Source organism: Urocampus carinirostris, chromosome 4 (assembly GCF_059441175.1).
Source record: "Urocampus carinirostris isolate Australia breed hairy pipefish chromosome 4, RoL_Ucar_1.0, whole genome shotgun sequence".
Lineage (NCBI taxonomy): Eukaryota > Metazoa > Chordata > Actinopteri > Syngnathiformes > Syngnathidae > Urocampus > Urocampus carinirostris.
In genome coordinates, this window is record NC_142352.1 from 19,549,468 (window position 1) to 19,561,679 (window position 12,212).

The following is a 12,212-nucleotide window of genomic DNA, read 5'->3' on the forward strand; positions in this document are numbered from 1 at the left end:
ATTTTTGAAGTGAAATTGCTGTCTCTATAGGGTGAATAGAAACCGAAGGTAATGAGTAGCATGCATTGATTAACATCTGGTACCCTTGATGGAAACATTAAAATGAAATAAATATAAAATTAATATATGATAAATACTTGACTTGAAAATACAAAAATAGTGCATAGTAAGTACTATTTAAGTGTCAAGTAATATGTGTATATGATCCAATACCATTATAAATTAATACACATGTAAATGAAAAAATAATTTGCTATTTTCCATATGTGTCACATGATTCAAGCTGGTACAGTAGAGTTGATGGGTAGTTGAAGGAGGAACTGATTTTAAAACTCCTACTTGCAAGAATTGCCATGCCTTTATAGTTCCTTGCTTGAATAATAATAATAATAATAATAATTTCCTTTGTATTGTCATTCTTTGTAACAATGTACACAGAACGAAATGTCGATACACCTGACCCGTTGTAGCGAGTCGGTGCAGCCGCAGCCAGAGGGCGCCGCCATTATACCAATTAGGTATGTCTCGGTCGAGGCGCGAACCAGCGACCTCCCGAATCGCCTCCTTATTAAAAAAAAAAATCCTGATTGTTGATTGGTTATGACCATGCAACTTTTAGCAAGACTAACCATTCGTGGGCCTCATTTGTTTTTCTTGATAAGCGCAAGCGTTATTTAATTAGTTATCATTTTTTTTGCTTCTCCACTTCACATCACTGCAAGCCATGGGGACCATAGCAATAAATGCATGACAACAATCACATTATTGTGTGGCCAACTCGCTAAAACTTTAATATGCTAATGAGATTCTGAAGTAAATTGAAAGAAAGGCATTGTGAGAGGTAGTTCAACAAATATAATATCAACAATTTAATGATGCCGTGACACAAACCAATCACACACCAGCATCTTAAAACACGTCTATAGGCATAGTAGAGACATAACTCGTCATACGCACGAACATCGCAAATTTTTTGGCAAGATAAATAATTTGTAATTAATGTGGTATAGTGGACAAAATGCCATCAAGAGGGGCCAAAAAACACAAGTGCAAACATAGGGAAGGGCAGCTGTATACCGGGGTTCTACTCTATTTAATCTTATAATAATTGTAAAAAATTAAATTAAATTGCAGCTTCTTTTTGGAATGTAACACCCGCGATTAACGAGGGTTCACTGTAACACAATTGCACCTTTTAGCAGAGGAGAGATGGATTGAATGTGTGTTGTTTTGCATAGCCACGTAAAAAGTGTTGTTTGTGTGTTAGCGTGTGTTGTCATGCCAACAACGCTCAGCGAAGCTGTTGCATGTGGTTAGGATAAGTCTCAAAAAGGCTTCTCACTTCCTTCATTTGTTTTTTTATTTTATTTTTTGGTGAGTCTGTTATACGAGATAGCTGCAGAGACCTGGTTGCAGTTTCAGACGAACGCCACTCGCTTTTCTCTCTGTCCTCTTAAAAATAGGCTCAGGTATTCGAAATTCCATCAAATGACTGCTCGTGGAGGGAGGATGGGATTTTGAGCAGTGGGAGCAACAATATTGCTATGCTAGGGAGTGTCTTCTCGCTATTTCTACAGACGTAAAAAAAAAGATCATGTCTGCCTTGGTCACTGTAAAACAATGTTGACTAAGGTCATAAATCTAGGGAGTTTTTGACCATTGGGAAATTAATGCAATAACAGTGTAACTGTTATATAGCACCATGCAACAAGGTGGCCCTTATTTGTTTTGTTATACTTTGGGGACACGTTTTTCTGGTTCGTCCTTTGGCTGGTTGGAATATTTTCTAAATTATTGAGTAAGTAAGCCAGGCTTTGCTTATTAAAATAAATAAGAAATAAAGAAGTATACATAACAGAAATTGGGCATGGCAGCGCATTGGATAGCGCGTGTGCGATACAGGTCTGAGGTCATGATATCGAACCGTCCTGTGTGGAGTTTGCATGTTCTCCCCGTGCTTGCGTGGGTTTCCTCCGGGCACTCCGGTTTCCTCCCACATTTCAAAAACATGCATGTCAGGTTAATTGTCCGGTCCAAATCGTCCCTAGGTTTGAATGAGTGAGTGAGATGTCTGTCTCTGTGTGCCCTGGGACGGGCTGGCAACCAGTTCGGGTTGTCCCCTGCCCACTGCCCGAAGATAGCTGAGATAGGCTCCAGCACCCCCGCGACCCTACTGAGGATAAGCGGTGCAGATAATGAATGAATATAACAGAAATCTAAAATTTCTAATTGGCAGATTAGTCAATTTGGCTCATGTTTAATATCCTTCTTCCAGTTTTGTTAAAGAAAGAAAATCTTAAAATTATAAAAAATATTTAGCCATGTGTGAAATAATTTTGGTTATTGTAAAGATGGTCTTCTCATTCCACTCAAAAAATGTATGCTACACGACATTAAGAAAAATATTTTGATCCATTGCGGCTGTTTTTTGGCTCGAATTAAGTAAATTTTGCTCAAATTATTCCCCCCCCAATTTTATTTAAAAAATAAATCCTAAAACGAGGACAAAAAGTCAAATCAGTCTGCCATCTGTCAAATCAGACAAAAATAAATTGATTTTTTTTCTTATCTCACTAAAGAGATACGTTTGTAAATATAGTCAAATAATTAAATGAGCCATAAAATGAACATTTTAAAGCCAATGAAGCATGATTTTTTTTAGCATTGAAGTGAAGTGGATTTTTCTTTTTTTTCCCCCTGATTTTACTAAAAAGCATTTAAGATGGAAAAAAAAATCAGCCATTGGTCAAATGAGATGTGTATGGGTTTTTATGTTCTTATTTTACTATATTTAAAATATTATGAAATAAAAACAATCCTCAAATTGAGCATACTTTTTAGCCGATGTGGTGGAATTAGTTGTTTTGCGGTACGTATATTATAGGACCAAATAATACTCGGCACTAATGCATGTTACTAGAAAGCCAACAGACGTGTACATCGCCAGAACAAATATGCCGGATGAAGTGTCTCCAACGGCAAAACCTTGTGGTGTGGTGCTGTACTACAAATAGTTATTGTTGGTGTTTTAACCACTTCTGGGAAATAATAAGCCATTCAGTGTTTAAAAAACACATCACTTTGCTCTCTCTGGAAACAGAAGTTTTGTTAATTTGTGGTTAGCAAACACCCTAGTCGCAAAAGCTATTCTGAAACTGTTAGCCAGACCGAGCGTTAAACTTCACGAGAACGCAATTACTGTCGCCAAGTGACATGGAAGTCCCCGATTCCCTGAGCCATGCCTACTTGTGAGACGTTTTAACCAATTTTATCCAGACAGTGAAAGTGAACATTTGCATATGTTGATAACTAACTAGCTAACAGGTATATTGCTTACTCCACTGTGTAGCTTTTCTTGAGGGCTTGCATATTTAGCTTAAATCACTCGAATTTTGCGAGTGTGCGTGTGTTTGCCTTAGTGTTAGTTTTGGACTGTACTTAATTATCAATTAAATGCTTGCAGGGCAGTAGATGACAGGATGACCAGATTTTCTAACATTTTAAACTGGGACACAAATATTTTGCCGGGGTTTAAATGTGCAATAAAAGTCATTTTCACTAGGGTATATTTAGAAGAAAGTTTATTTCTTGTCACTTTAGACATTGGTTGTGGTGTTATTTAGCTAATTTTACGCTAATGCTTTGGCTAAATTCTAACTTGTGGGGATGTAATGATACTATTATTTAATATGTGTATTGATGCGCCGTCACGAGACACTTCTGCATCAAGACACATTAGTTCACGCTGTGGCAGACAAAATATTGACATATCATTTTCAGAGTTCAAATGAATTTATATTTTTTTAGTTGTTCAAACTATTTACTATAATGTGAAAATGTTTTTATTTTTCGCTGTCCTGTAAAAAAAAGCACATCTCTAAACATTTTGTTTTCTTTCTGGATTGCACGTTAAATATATAACAAGCAATTGTTTTCTAAAACCGTTATCATTGAATTTCTGATTTATTTCATGGTTAAAATGGATAGATAAATAAATAAATAAAGACCCCAAAATTTAATTTGTGAGGTAATAACACTGAGAAGTGTTCTTTTACATGACACTTGATTTTCTGTTCAAAGATAAATCTATTTTGTTTTCAGAAAAATACACACACACACATATATATATATATATATATATATATATATATATATATATATATATATATATATATATAAAATATAAAGCTATTAACAGAAGATTGTATAGGAGAGTGTAAAGAGTGTATTACTATTTAAATGCATTAGAAAAGACTACTTTATTCTGTTAGGGAAAATGTATCTATTTAACCAAAACTGCATTGTTGCTTTGCACCTTAAGACAAGTATTTACTTTTGCACTTTATGCAAAAAAAAAATAATCTTTGCTGTATTTTTGGAGTTACTTTTGATTAGTTACTATAATTAGTTAGCATAGAAATCACCTTTTAGGAATTTAATTTTCTCTTTTTAAAAAGGTAATTTATTTATTTATATGGTATCGTTCGTTCTTATTGTATTGGTCCAAATATATATTTGTACGCATATTATACCTGTAATACATTTGTTGAACTTTCAACTGTTCTAAAAAAGCACTTATTTTGATAGAGTACATAAAGTACCCTGTTCAGGTGCACTTTGTTTATGATAAATTAGGAGCCCTTTTTTCTAGCACTTTATGCCTGAAGATTACAATTCTATTTTAAATAAAATCTACATAAAATTAAATGAGTTACTTCTAATTAATGAGCAACAAGATCATTAGGTCATGTATGAAGCTATTGCATAGAAATCGCCTTTTATGTATTGAGTCCATTATTTCCATAAGATTATATGTTTGTTTCTGTGGTATCCAAAAAAAATATTGTATACGTATATTATACCTTTAATATCTCTGTTGACATTTCCACAGTGCTCAACAAGTTTTTTTTGCTCTCTGCAGATCTTGGGAGCTTATTGTACTATTTGAAAAATATGCTGTCTCTATGACAACGTTGACCTAAAAAATAATAATAATAATAATAATAAATAAAAAATGTTTCATGTGTATATATATATATATATATATATATATATATATATATATATATATATATATATATATATATATATATATATATATAATCAACTGGCACAATCTGTCCCAGTCCAACAGGAAAACTGGTCATCCTTGTCGAACTGCAAAAATATACAGGAATATCCTTTTCTCCAAAAATGCCCTATAATCCCGATGCTCGGTTTAAAAAATAATCAACCAGAAAAACAATCTTATAGTGGATAAAGCATAACAATGGGTGAAAGGGCAACGATAATATCCGTGTATTTTTGTTTCACGTCCTTCGAGGTGGGGAAAAAGCGCTAAATCCACAAAATGTGACAGGAATAATAAGCTTGCATGTGCAATTTGTGTTGCTCAATCCTTTCTCACTCGTGTACGTAGGTCAATTGCATGATACGTGAGCTTTCCGTTCACGCGCCGTCTGAGGAGGAACCAAAATGTACTTCATCATTTCATCAATTCACTTTGCCTGCAAGTCAACTTTGGACGGTAACCAAAGAAGAAGAAAAAAAATAGAAAAAGTAAGGATCATGTAATTTTATGTGTAGGAGGTTTAGCTACTGCCGTACATGTTCCATGCAGTAATATATATTGCCAATCAGTTACAAAAAAAACATCTTCAGGTAACCATTGGCCTTATAGATGTTTTCTTCAATATCGTGTGTATTTCCGATAAATCACCGCATCGACGCTTTCGTGTCTGTCTTATGGTATCGGTATTCCTAATGTTATGTCTTTGTGTCAGTTTGGCACTTTACTGTGTGACCTATGATCGCGTAGGTTATATTTCTAATTACTTGAGTAATGTCATACATTTATGTGGGTTCTCTGTGGGGCACGGCTGCCTATGGATATAGATATGTGCCTCCAACGTGTCACTGACTACGTTTACATGCAGGGAATAGTTTGGCGGGATCAAAAATCGGATTTTTGGAGCAATCTAAATTAACCGAGACTAACGGATAACCTGGCATTCATGCCATTTGTGAGTATTCTGATTACAACTGGGAAACATGATAGACATCATTATGCAAATAGACATCGATTCCGGAATTAACTCTTTACTTTAAATAAAGGATGATTGAATTAATGTCACTCTCCAATTTCCTCTGGTACCGTGCTTGTTTCCTCCAAAAGTGATCTCCATTGCTGTGCTTCATGTGATTACGAGATGTGCACATACGTGGCTTGCCAAAAGCTTAGACTTACCCTATATGCGGATGAATTCAACTGTTACATTTTCTCTGTGAGGGCAAAAAACAAGTTTATACCAAAGAAATCCACTAATACACAGGAGTTTTGTGCATATCTTTCTATTCTGCACAATCCCAACAGGGTTTGCGCCATAAAAATGTCACGAATGTGGGAAACTGGGTGTGCAACAAGAAATCAGAGTGCTCAAATGCGTATTGATAATTTAATAGTTTAGTAGACACACAAAATAAGAAGGGAAGACATCAATGAATTTTAAACTTGCAAGGGGAACACAAAAGGATTGTACAAAAACCCTCCTGATGCAAACATTTCAATCTGGTCTAAAGGTCCACACCTGTGCTCTTTATTTTATTAAATATCCTAGATGGAAAAGCCGATCTTGGTTAAAGAGCGTGGGAATCAAAGAACAGCAACATTATTGGCCAAAAGTGACAATGACGGAAACCCTGTAGAATGGTCAAAATAACGAATAGTGAGCAATGATAGTTGAATTATCGAACAACCCTGGCATGCTGTGCAATCTACTTTGCAGGTGTCCATCAGTAAAGACAGCACTACATTCTTTATTGTGAGCAAGCAGAATAAAAATTTTACATATGCATGCACAAGCAATCAGAAAGTGAAAGGCCTAATCCAACCTCTGCAATCGGAATACTCACAGTCAGACTACGTCCTAAATTGGATTATTGTCCTTTAATTTGGATTGGCATATCACTGACAATAGTCCGTCTCCAATCGGGATCATTGCTTGCTTGTAAACGTACCTACTGTTTGATTTAGGAATAGAGTAGTTATATATATATATAAATATATATATAAATGAGAAAAGAATATGTATATAAATGTATATGTTTTAGAATCTGTGTAATATAATATCAAAACTATATGTGAGATACATTTATTTTCACTCTTCATCAATCTTTGAGGCCCTACCTCCAATTTTGTATCTAAGTATGCAATTGGATAATAGTATCTTTGCCAATAATTTATCGCTATTGTACCATGAAATGTATTACCCTATGATCAATAAACATTATTTTCTTTCTTGCCTGTTGACTTGTTTTCAACCATGCCAACCTGTATAAAGACGGAGCCTGATCTCGAACTATTGTCGTCTGAAAGCTTTGCTACTGGCTGAAAAAAAAAAAGAACGAAAGAAAAGAAAAACAGCATTTTGGGGAATCAAAGACAGATGAAACGTTGTCAACAAGCCCTTGGGCGAGTAAGTAGTAGTCTTTTGACGTCAAACTTTACAGCTAAAAACCTGCGCTGCCCCCTCCTTGACTGAATCGGAGGCACTTTAACAGTGAAGTGATTTCAACAATCCACTTGTCATACAATCATCTCGTATTAAAGGGATAGTGTGTGATATTCGATTACTAGATCTCACTGTATTGTGTTATTTAAGTAAAAATGAGTCATTATAAACCACAAGGAAGAATACAAACTACGGAGACTCAAAGTGACAATTTCTTCAAATTCTTTCTTTGCAATGCCTTTCGCAGTTTTGGTATTTCGGGTACCCATAGTATCAGGATGGCGGGTACTGATTTTAGCTACCCCTAGATGAGGCTCATGTTATTAACAGAAATGTGAATCTTGTCAACGTATGAGTATTTTAAAAAATGTGATAGATAATGTATTTTTGCATATTTGAATCATTATTGTCTTGTTTTAATGAATTAAACACACAATGAATGCACTACGAGGCATTAAAAATTATACACTGTCATTTCAAAATTGGTCATAGTAGAATAATACATTGTTTTAATGTTAAATGGTTTGGTCCCATTGAAGCAGGTAAGATTAAAAGATAGTAAGCTGTTTTGGGCGGGGGACAAGGTATATTGATTTGACTGTACAAATAAATTTAGTATACCCTGGGATTCAAAGTTTGTTCTGGGATATAATCTGTTGCAATTAGCTCTGGACCCCTGGTATCACATTAAAATAACAATTGGTATGCAATAAGGACTACATATGTGCACTGTACTTGCACAAAATTGAATAACAGGAAAAAAAAATAAAATGAAATTGTTTACCTATAGTGTGACGCGTGCTGGTACAGTGGAGTAGCTGGTGGATGCAACGGGGTGGTGAAAAGGCGTTGCATTAAATGTCTCCTTAATAATAATAGTCCTAATAGTCGAATGGTTAGAACCATGTAACTTAGCAAGGCTTTTTTTTTCTTTTTGCGAGGCAACAACAGTCACAATAGATATGTCATGCTGCAATAATTCAATCAAATAGCAATCGTCCCTTTTTAATAATCACATTCAAATGTGTCCTTATGCTTTACTTTGGCTCCTTCATACATTTCCATTCCTGTCATCTGTATGTGCACCATAAAGTGGTTAGACAAATTCTTTTCCACATCTAATAATAGTCTTGAACAGTGACATGCAGTCCGGGACGGCAGGTAAGGCTGTGCCTCACCTGTAAGCTTGAAAATATAAAAGTAAAAATATATTAAACGGTGATATGTGTTAAAGAGCTTTCTCATAACCCCCACAATGTGGGGATTTTATTTTTCAGAATTGCTGAATTTCATTATGTTATGGATATTATTAATCCGATGAATATTTCACATATTACATGCTGAGCTTCAGCTGATGCAAAGTGAAGCACGCAATTACCTTGCCTCATGGCAGAGGGCAATAGTGAGGGCAAGCATTCTGATTTTAGCCCAAACAATGAGTGATAGGATTAGCAAGCTAACGGCAAGTCGAGTCATCTGTTTTTACTTTGTTCTCGTTGCATGGCCTTTTTTCGTGGTATAGGTTTTCCTGTCCAATGATGCTTTTATTCAAAAGGAGCAGCTCACGGACTTAATTTATATGTTAAGGTAAGACGGACAATTTGCATGTTCTCCCCGTGCCTGCGTGGGATTCTTCCGGGCACTCTGGTTTACCTCCTACATTCCGAAAACATACCTAGTAGGGTAATTGACCAGTCCAAATTGTCACTTGGTGTGAACGGGCGAGTGAGTCTCTTTGAGCCCTGCGACTGACTGGCAACCAGATCAGGGTGTCCCGCTGTCCACTTCCTGAAAATATCTGGGATGGGTTCCAGCACCCTCGCGACCCTAGTGAGGATAAGCGGATGGATGAATGTAGCTTCCTAAGCTACAATTTGGATATTGCTGTGTTGCCTTGGTTCATTTATTTGATAATCTGACTACCGCCAGACACGAAATCTTATCACACGTCACCGGTGCTATAAAGAAATAACATTTTCTACCGTTTGTTTTTATTACATACATGGCAAACTTTACCTGGAATACTAGATGTGCTACTAGTCACCACTAGAGGTCAGCAATGATACAGAAACGAGTTCATTGAAGTGTAATCTGTGCAGCCCATCAATCTTTTTTTTAATACTCTCAGTAACGTTGATTGGAATGCATCACCCTTAAATATTAATATCGCTTCAAAACAAAAGTCAAACAGTAGGCCTACCTGTTTATTAGCTGTTGTCGACAATAATTCCTCCTCCCATGAGTCAGCGTATGCAAATGGTTGTTTTAATTAGATCTGGAAGCTCCTAAATGTTCCAGATCAGATTTGGTGTATTCACACATCAACCCGAGAGTGCTGACCTATCTCTGTTGGTTGCCATGGTAACGACACGGGCATTAGAGCTGGTGTCGGTGATGAAGTGCGTGGTTTAAAAAAAAGAGGGAGGGGGAAACAAATCTAAATGTAAAATATGCTTCAAATTCAATCCCTCGTATGAATTTGCGATTCAACCCAAACTAGCCCTGTTATCTTGACTTGTTATTATTTTCAAAGAATAGAAAAACAAACGGTAGTGTTCTTTTGAGTTGCCTTCGAGGAAGACTCATGAAGGGAACAGTTTATACATATTCAAAAAAGTAGCATAACAACAAGAGCTTTTTTACCTGAACTAATTAAGATGGATGCAAGCTGTGTAAATTCAGATTGGGGTGAGCAATTATTAATGTGCATTTTACTTTGAAAACTTTTCACAATTTTCTAAAATGAACGGACTCTGATTGCAACACCATTTTGACAAAATGCTTTTGATTGTAATGTTTAGCAATCTGAAAGTGAAAATGTTTTTTAATGGTTTTTAGGATTCTTATGTGTTGAATTATTATTACAATTTTGTAATTTTAGGTAGATTAGCCTATTGTCTTCATCTGACGGATGTGCTAAAAATCAGAACTGTGGTAATTGGTTGATTTCCATTTCTAGCAATTTCAGCAATCACAATGCAAAAATGGGTGATTTTGGTGATTACTTTTTGCAATTTTTTCCTTTTTTTTGGTCTCAAACTGTTAAATATGCAAAAATGTAGAGGTCCAAAAATGAGTTGCTCTCTACTTCAATCTACTATGTCACTCAGAATGCACAAAGGGCATTTGGTAGTTTTTTAGTAATATTTTGTTGATGTTTTTTACTGAGTGTTTTAAATTTTTTTCTCTGTTTACTGCCTCCGGGTAGTGAGTATGTTAAAATTTGGGGCTCTAGTGGTAAGTTGCTCACCACTTCCGACTTTTAAAATAATTAATATTAGAGAAAACGTTTTTGTTGAGTTCGGTAATTGTATACAATTATAACTGCCTCAAACTGGGTAATTGGCTAAAACGCAGAGCTTTATTAGTCTATCTTCCCTTCAGACTACTACAGCAGTCACAATGCAAAAAATTGTTTATTTGTTCATTTTTGGGGATTATTTGGTGGAATTATCTGTATGTTCTACCTATTAACCACCCTAGCATGTATATTTGCTCAAAATATTGGCTGTAGTAGTAAGTAGTAGTAAGCTCACCTCTTACAGCTTTTACAGCAATCAAATTACAAAAAAAAGTGTTTTTGTTGATTACTTTTTGGTAGTTTTATCTTATTAAGTGCCTCAAACTGATGGTAGACCCAAACGCGTAACGTTTCACAACTAACTTTATTGCAAAAGCTGAGAAGTCAGGTCAAGGAAAGCAAGCGCCAGCAATCCGGCGATCGCTGGGCAGGAGGAACAGGGAGCTCACGGGATCTGAGCGTGGTCGTAAGGCGGAAACGAGTTGAGTAGCCGGGACGGGCGATCAGAGCGTGGTCCATGGGCAGAAACGAGTTGAGTAGCTGGGACGGGAGAACAGCGCGTGGTCGTTGGGCAAAAATGGGTCGAGTAGCCATGGCGGGAGATCGGAGCGTGGTAGAAGGAATGAAAAAGTCAGGGAGACAATCGGGAAGCCAGGGAAGATGAGCAGGAAACGGGTAAGGACGGGACAGACAGGAGCCAGAGTCAAATAGTGCTTGCCTTGCAATTGCGGAGGTTCGCTGACGGACTGACAAGGAGTGAATGGAAGCGTTGAGTTATAATAGGAGGGGAACCAATCAGACACCAAGAGGCAGCTGGCGCCAAACAAGAGGGCACAGGTAACGGCAATCATGACAACAACTGCTGAAGGGACTAAAATTTAGAGCTGTTATAGTTGCCATTCCCTTACGGCTAATACAGCAATTAGAATGCAAAAAAGTGTTTTTTGTTAATTTCGGGTATTTATTGGTACTGCCAATAACCACCCTAGCTTTAATATCCCCCTAAGATTTAAGCTGAATTAGTTGGTTGCTCTCTACCTTTAGCTTCTACCAGAATGCAAAACTTGTGTTTTTGTGGATTTTTACTGGTTAGTTTTCACATTTGTTTTTTTACTTTCAGTTTCCTCCAACTGGTGCTGATGCTTAAAAAATAGAACTCTAGTAGTTACTTGCCCTCTACTAGCAGGTACTACAACAGTATGCAAAAAATAGTTTTGGGAAATTTTGCTGATTAATATAGCCTAATAAATGCCTTATTATTTACAGTCATATGGTATTTTAATTTCCTCCACGTCCGGGTTGAAACACATGTTGCCCTGGAGAGGGATGGGCTCCACCAGGCGGTACTTGCCCACAACACACCACAGGAAATGGTACCCCTCTGACCCGTGTGGTTGGGG